The sequence below is a fragment of the Anomalospiza imberbis genome, chromosome 1 (assembly GCF_031753505.1).
Source record: "Anomalospiza imberbis isolate Cuckoo-Finch-1a 21T00152 chromosome 1, ASM3175350v1, whole genome shotgun sequence".
In the NCBI taxonomy this organism is placed as follows: Eukaryota; Metazoa; Chordata; class Aves; order Passeriformes; family Viduidae; genus Anomalospiza; species Anomalospiza imberbis.
In genome coordinates this window covers 39,767,254-39,775,656 of record NC_089681.1, presented here as the reverse complement: position 1 = coordinate 39,775,656, position 8,403 = coordinate 39,767,254, and the positions used below count along the sequence as shown (strand labels likewise).

The 8,403-nt window shown below is 40.0% G+C and overlaps 1 long non-coding RNA gene across 1 annotated transcript; it reads left to right on the top strand.

Moving 5' to 3' along the window:
* Positions 1–2,841: 2,841 nt before the first annotated feature.
* On the top strand, positions 2,842–4,458 carry LOC137473096 (uncharacterized). The gene is made up of 2 exons (XR_010998607.1): positions 2,842–2,959; positions 3,653–4,458. It is a non-coding gene; the product is annotated as an uncharacterized lncRNA (long non-coding RNA).
* The last annotated feature ends 3,945 nt before the right edge of the window (positions 4,459–8,403 follow it).

The window sequence follows — 8,403 nt, the reverse complement described above, 5'->3', positions numbered from 1 at the left end:
GTACATACCTTGTTGTTTCATACTGTGATAGTTAGAAATCATGTGGGAACATATTCTACTGACTGCAGCCTGTCAGTGTTATAGGTGGCTGACTGCAGACTCGAAGTGGATTAAAATATGTGGTTTTCCTTCTCTCATATGTACAACAGTGGTAACCTTGCTTCATTATACTTCATATAAAATTTGTGTTTAACAATCAAAAGTTGGCTGTACAATGCACTGATTTCAAAAAGAAATAAATTAAAACAGTAGCCCTGATCTGAATCTTCGCTGGCAGTGTGCCAGCATTGTTTTGACATAGAAGCATAATTGATGTTAGTCCTCCAGGAAGTCATATAAAAGTGATCAATTATGAAGATAGCTTCTCATTACGATTTTATTATTTTCTACTATTATTTCTGTTTTCTATTCTTTTCTATATTAAAACCTTAAATGCTAATGCAAAACTAATTTAGCACTATTTAGCACTCACAAGTTCTGCAAGCAATTTGAAATTTTTGCACAAGTCCCATATTTTAAATACTTTACCATTATGTATATCTAAAACATGAAAGATGCTCTGCATATGTCCAAAATGTCCAATTTAACTATGTGCAGCTTTATGTTTTAAAATTTTCTAAAAATGTGATCAGACAGGAATAATTTTATGTAACTCACAATCCACACTTTAGTTTAAGGTTATGATTTAGTCTATGAAGAGAAAAGTCCAAGTGTGACAGGGTTCTTGCCCATTAGAGGAAAATTATGAACATTTTAAGCTCCTTTATCTCCCACCCAGGTGGCTCATCTTGGTCTTTTGTAGCAGAAATGTATGACATTGTCTAAAGAAGGATAATTTGTAATTTCTCAGTGGAAGCAAACTATCATCAGGTGTATTCTGTCACCTGTGCTTAATATTCCCTCTGAAGCATCTGCATCTTCCCAAGGTCTCTTCTCATCTTTCCCGTTGTAGTGGTGGGAACTACAGGGCTCAATCATTCTCACAGTGTCATCCTGTCTGGCCCACTCTGGGTTTGAAAATCTGGTTGTTTTATGTGCCTCTGGAGCAGGAAAAGTGTTGATCATTCCTGCATCTGTTTATATGGGGGGGCGGGGGGGATTGGCTTGAGTTTCCTGGACTGGTGTTGCTTTTGTTGTTAAAAATGTCAACAGCAATGTTGTTTACTTGTTAACCTTGTAGATTCCAAGCCACATGCCAAGCAACTTGGAGGGCCCTTTGAGCAATGGATTTGGTGTTTATCAGTCAATGGACACTCCTAGAAGAGTGCCTGTGCACTTAAATCAGAATTGCACACACTGGATACCAGTATGAAAGGACGGACAATTTTGCATTCAATGGACCTATGCCCAAATCTGTCTCTCCTTGCACTTTTCTTCAGCCTCTGCAAGATTCATTATGTCTCATGGTAGCATTGTCCTGTCTGGGCTTTAGTCTATAAATATGGGCAGATTAGTCCATATTTAGCCTGAAAATCTGCCGGTTTTTTATTCCTTGGGCAGGTAATGAGTGTTAGAAGTTTGTGGACATAAAGCGGCCTATGAAAAATAAGTTGATCTGTAAATTTATGATAAACTAGTTCTCTAGGGGTTTTTGTGATGCTGGTGTAGTTTGCTCCATGTGTGGAGTACCTTAAATTAAGAAAATAAATCCACTTGATATCTGACAAGGGAGATGCATTTTTTTGTTGAACGTAGCTGTGGCTCAGGGCTTCAAAAATTGGAATCCAAGTTCCTTATGCAGTTATTATAGTGAGGTATTGTGTTAATTTCAAAATTAATGCAGGTCTAAATTTACATTGCTCACATGTAAACAGTACTTCAACCGTCTCTCAGGAGTCTTCCTGCTTTTGTAGTAATGTGACTGATACAGTCGTTATCTAGAGCCTAGAAGAAAAGCCATGTTCATCTTGGAGCAGACATCCAAGCAATCAGTGACACTCTAGACTCCACTGACTGTGACAGGAGTTGTAACATAGGCCTCTCCTATGCACCCAAAACTTCAGCATCTGGAGCTGAATCCCACTCTGTTTTCAGTGACCCAAGATGTTTGAGGTTAATGGTCAGAATTTCTCCACAGGATCAACGTATTGCCGGTGTGTTTTGCTGAGCTTGCCATTGGGAACTTGTGAAACCTGATGTACTAGGTTGTATTTATCTTTGAAAATAAGCACGCTTTTAAAATTATTTAGTGAAAAAAAGCAATCTGGAAGATCTATTGGTGCCGCAAGAGATGAGATGCTTGTAATCAGACAGTGCTATTTTAATACTATTTGAGACAGCAGCTTCTCCAGGATACAGAATTTGATGACATCCCCACCTGGTAGCCTCTGACTTTCAAGGTGGATAACTCCTAGTTCCCAGCCCTGCACTGATATTTCCACTCAAAATTTGCCTGCCTTCTTTGACCCTTGCGTAATACATGCTGATGTTTGTGCTTGTTCTAATGTATATGTTTATAAGCGAAGAACAGAAATTAAATTTGCCTCCATTTGCAAAGGAAAAAATGGGAGAGCAGGATGGTACCTCTCTTGAGGCGTCTGCTTCACAAGTGCTGCTTGTAATGGCTAGAGAAGGTGACTGAGATGCTTAAGCACAGATGTTGTCTCACTGCTATCTGAGAAGATGCATCCAGTATATCTCATAGGGTACCCCCTACAGCTATTGTGACAGCTTGTGATGTTCATATAAAAGACAGATTTGGTAGTGATGTGCTTGGTTTTTGTGCACAGGCAATAATTTATCCTTTCTTTTTCTTTTTTTTTTCTTTTTTTTTTTTTTTTTGGTTTTGTTTTGTTTTTCCTGTGTTTTTTTTTTCTTGGCAAGGCCATTGTCCTTATTGCAGCAGGCTGTCTGAGTATGGGCCATGTACTAGACTTGAAAATGTTCCAGACAAAATATTGTTCTACTGGTTTTATGCTGGACTTGGGTGATGTGATGTTGCGGCTGCCCTGACTTCTACGTAAAATGTCTGAGCTAAATGTGACTTTGCTGATGGGCTTTGTTGTTGTTGTTGTTTTTGGAAGGCTCCAGCCCTTCCAAGTTCATCATTAAAGACAGGTATTTAGTGTAGGATGATCATGAAATGAATTACCATAGTGAGGATGTGATTGTGTAGTAAAATTCTATCTGGGTCAGTTTTTCTGCATGCATTTTTATGTCTCTGGGGTGGTTGAAGCACTGGGGTGCTCTGATTTTGTGTTTGATGTGGGAAAGCTTATCTGTCCATTAAGAGAACCTAAAAAGAAAATGGGAGGTAAAAACCTGTCAAGTAATTTTTGCTGCATCTTGTGAAAACTGCATGTTGTTCCAGTTCCAGATGTTTTTGATTGAGCTGGATGGCTTTGCTTATGGCATTTTGTGGAAACTCCAATGGCAGCAGACCACCATGGGTATTGACATGCACCTATGGTACTATAGCAGGCTGGGGCCAAAGAAGAAATAATTTTGGAGACTTGGGAACGTGAGGATTCAAGGTATGAGAATCTGCCTGAAGAGATTCCAAAGTCAGAAATGTGTATTCTTCAACACCATTGAAACTCTGCTGCATGTTTAATTACTCTTTGTTTTTGCTGACTATACTGTTAGGAACTGTAGGTAGTCAAGACATTATTTAAAGAATATACATTTTATGTTTTCTTTGTTGTCCTCAGAGTTTTCAGCTCTGCAGGAATCTTGTTTCCAAGTATTGTTCCTGTATCCAGCAAGACTAGAAGCAAATTTAAGAAGTGGGAGCCAGCATTTTCATGTGATGGCAATATTCCAGAAACTGGTGCTCTAGGATAAACAGTAAATAACGTGAGGCTTGCAAAACACTTACTCATTCATTGCTAATACCCTGCTGATATTTTCATTGTTAGAGAGCATAATTTCTCTGCTGTCTCTGCAGGTGACATCCAGTCACATCTCCTCAGCCTGAAACCAGCATCCAAACCTGAGGGTAACAAATATGATATTACCAGGTACACAAGCACCCTGCACAAACATCCTTCTCCATCTGCTCCTCTCCCCTAATTACAAGACTGCTACGGTCATTTGTAGTGCTGAGAGCTGCATCTGCTTAGTGGGGTCAGGGAGAAGAAGGTCTGTTGTCCTGGTAGAGGCAAGGCTGACACCTAGTGACCAGACGTATTTATTCCTATGGGAATTCACTGTGTTCTGGTTCAGTCACTATTCACTCTTACCCAGGTCTGGAAGGTTTAAATTTCAAAGTGAATAGTTAGTTTATTTCATCGTCATCTTTGGCCTTTGTTTTCATTGTTTCTAGTATACTCTTCTGAAGATGGAGTTCAGCTAGCTTGCAGGCTTGTTCACACCTGATGTAGAGGATTTTGCGTGTAGTCTCCTGGGAGCTGTTCATGCCAGCTGTGCTGAGCAAACTGATGTGGCTGATTGCAATCAACAGCATCTTCAGAACATCATGCTTTTTGACTTTTCCTTAATAAAATAGTGTCTGACTGCAATATTTGTATTATTTTTGCTCATCCTGTGTTAAAGAATTCAAAATCAAATGTAGTGGAATATTCTCTGAATTGCAAAGTTTTCTTCCTGCAGATGTCTGGTGACCAGAGATAGCATCTTACGAGTAGGCTGCCACCTGGAAAGCACTACCTGTTCCATCATCATTGTGGATCCTGCTGGAAGCGCTCTGAGTTCTGGGCCTTAGCAAACTGCCTATTAAAGGGGAAGAGTAAAATCTAGCTAAAAGACTCTGAGAATGCTTTCTTTGGTTATGTAGATTAGCACTTCAAGAGTATAACATATTGATGAGATTTGCTTTTAACATTTACCAAAAGGAGTAGACATATCAATTTAGGAAAACAGCCCACCAGCCTGAATCAAAGGAGTCATCTCCCGTGTTGACTCCAAAAGTAGACTGCAGAGGGTCGCAGTGGTTGCCCTGCTAATGGATTTCACACAAATCCCTGTACTGAAGCCCTAAAAAAACCTTGGTGCAGTCCATGGAATTGCAGGAATATTTTGTCCTTTAAATGTCTCTTGTCATTTAAATGAAGTATTGGAAATAAGGTTGATACCATATGACATGTTTGCTACTAACACTGTCTGACTACACAAAGAGTGTAGTCAATGAGCTCAATGTTCTGCTGTGCCTGAAAGGAAACTTTGATTCTTCCTGAATGAAATAACTAGGAACTTGCACAAGCCCTCTGTTGTTGAACAGAAAAGACAAGCCTTTTTTCCTTCAGATAATCTTTTATATCTCACTCACGACTTTATGTATGGCCCTGATTCTGTATCTGTGGCATGTTTCTAATTAGCCCATGAAAAAGTAAAAGTTCCGTATTTTAAAATGTACTGATTTTTCCTCTGCTAGCTATTGTTGATAGGATGAGCCTCTGGAGAGAAGGCTAGCATGTTCCCAAGGCAAATTCCTCTTCACAGTGCTGTGACACTAGGAATGAGAATGGCAAACTTGCTAGAATGCATACATACACTGAAGGTTTTTTCCATCTCTGAAAACTGGTTGTCCAATTCCACATCTCAAAACCATCACCTGGTACTGTTTGCCTGAGGTGAAAGTTGTGTTTTCTTACTTGTGCTTGCAGCCATCTTTGGTGTCTCTAACAAACAAAATTATAGGGTTGTTCATTTGCATAGTTACTTTGAATAATTATTTTTAAGGTTCACAAAACCTGAATTCTCAACTTAATTAATTAATTAATCTGAACAAGTTAAACATGGCTTTGATATGGGGTAAGTAAGACTTCAAATTATTCATGTTCAAAGAGAAATACTGGGGATTCTGAAGACCTGAAGGCCTTAAATGTGATCCTTGAGTTTATAAGGAATTCTTTATATAATAATTGCACCTTTTTTTTTTTTTTTAGTAGGTAATGGAAGTTTTGTTAATTGGTCACACTAAGCCAATTGTTTTCATTATTTCAGATCCCAAGTGCAGGATTCCTGCCTTTGTTCAGAGCAAAAGGGAGAAATAAAGTTCTCTAGTATCAAATAAGTAGGCACAAAAAAGCAGGGCATCTGTTAGAGCTCCATCTCTGTGTACTGGTAGACATCACCTCTGGAAAACCTACTCTGAGCCTCAGTCTTGTCAGTCGTGTGATCTTGCGCTGGTAGCAGTAGTACCAAAGTAGCAGGTGCCCAAGGGTGCATCCAGGTCCATATGTCTGCTCCAAAATAACATTTGGTGTGGAGCTACAGCAGTGCAGACATGGGAACATGTGCAGGCAGAGCCAAGGTGTGCTGGTTTTGGTTGGTAGAGTTAATTTTCTTCCCAGTGGTTGGTATGAGGCTCTGTTTTGGATTTGTGCTGAGCACAGTGATGATAATACAGAGATGCTTTTTTTACTCCCTTTTCTGCTTTTTGTGCTGCTGTGCTGGTGAGGGGGCTGGGGGTGCATGGGAGGGTGGGAGGAGACACAGCCAGGACAGGTGACCCCAATGGACCAAAGGAATCTTCCAGACCATGTGGCATTATGTTCAGTATAGAAAGTGGGGGGAAGAAGGAGGAAGTGGGGAGGCATTTGAAGTGATGGTGTTTGTCTTCCCAAGTCACTGTTACATATGATGGGGCCCTGCTCTCCTGGAGATGGCTGAACACCTGCCTGCCCATAGGAAGCACTGAATTAATTTCTTGTTTTGCTTTGCTTCTGTGTATGGCTTGTGCTTTCCCTATTAATGTCTTTATCTCAACCCGTGAGTTCTTTTTTTGCCCTTCCAAATCTTTCCCCAATCCCACTGGCTGGGGCAGTGAGTGAGTGGGTGTGTGGAGCTTGGCTGCTGGTTGAGGTTAAACCATGACACAAGGTAAATCACTCAGAGCATTCCCCTGTGCTCAAAACTCCCCCTGAAACCTATTTCATGTGGTGACCACAGTCCTTCAGCACTGTACCAGCCTGGAGATGGTGGCACACAGAGAGCCCTGTGACCCAGGCAGGTGCTCCCATGTTCTCTCCACTGCTGTGACCTGGATGGAGAGTAGCCTGTGTCCTTTCTGCCCTGGATCTCTGGGTTGAAATGCTTTGTTGGCTGGATTGGGAGCTGAAGGGTTGACCTGCCTCCTGGCCTAACACAGAGTTTTGGAAGAGTTCTCCTCTGACAGAACTCACCTGCAAGGCCCTCTATCAGCTGCCACATGGCAATGGGGGAAGAATTAACTTTCCTTTCTTTGTGCAGTGTCAAACCCAGTCAGGACAGTCACTGGCCCAGTTCTGCATGCTTGTAAGACCAACTGCCATCATACTAAAGCAGAGAATGATCTTTCAGACTCACATGCCTTTGTCTGAAGTCTGCATGCAGCCATGTAGGAACCAATAAGTAAGGCAGGTAGCTCTGTGGCCCTTCTGATTGTATTTTATCCAAAATTGCCAGAGCTTTAGTGCTACTTCTGACTATCCAAGGAGTCAGGCCATTTATATTTCCTTTTTATATAATAAGCTTTACCACCACTTCACTTGGATTTTACCTGTATTTTATTGGTAATGCTACTGAGTTCATCTTACACTTGCAAATATGAAGTACAATGGCATTTCCTAATTTCATTCATGGTCGAAGTTGCAGTTAAATGAAAGTTAAAGCTCTGTACCTATTTGATCTTAGTTTTTCTTCTAGTGACTCAGGGTGTGTCCCCACTGCGTATTCCCTTGTATTTTACACGGCTGTGTTCTAAGAATACCAATTGATGAAACCTTAAGTAGAAGAACTTATGGCATTGAGATTGTTTGTTGGGTTTTTTGGTTTGTTTGGGTTTTTTTTGGTAAAAAACAACCAGGAAATACATAATTTTACATTGAAAAACTGTTTTGTATCTCTGTCCGCTAATACTCTTTATCAGTAGTCGTCAGCTGTTTATGATAATTTCTGCCTAGAGTGTTATTGACTCCTTTATGAAACAGTAATTTTTGGAAACTCCTAGTTCCACTTTCCTATAGTAGCTTATCAACTAGTCCAAATAAAGACATCATGTGAATTTTTGTGGTCATTGGAGAATAAATTAATTTATTTTTGTATGTCTGATCAACTTATTCAAATTATTAACATGAACAGAAAATGCTCACTAAAGTAAATAGGTCACAGGTCTATTATGAAAGAAAATGTTGTTATGACATAGAGAGAAATGAGAGAAATTACTGAGTCCCCTAGGACATAGGTCATCCTGACTCATGGCACGTTTCTATTCTGATTAACCTATCTGTACTAATTTGTTCAGATCAATTAGATTACATATCTTTGTGGTTCTTTCACATCCAATCTGAAAACAAATGTGTCCCTTATTTACTGTGAAAATACTGTAGTTTGTTGTCCCTTGACTGATAATCAAAATCCAATTAGCAATCTACTCCCTGGCTACTACTTTGTTCTGGTAGAAATCATAGTGTACATAAACCACTGATTTAATCAAACTGCAGCCTGGTGGCTGAAAATACA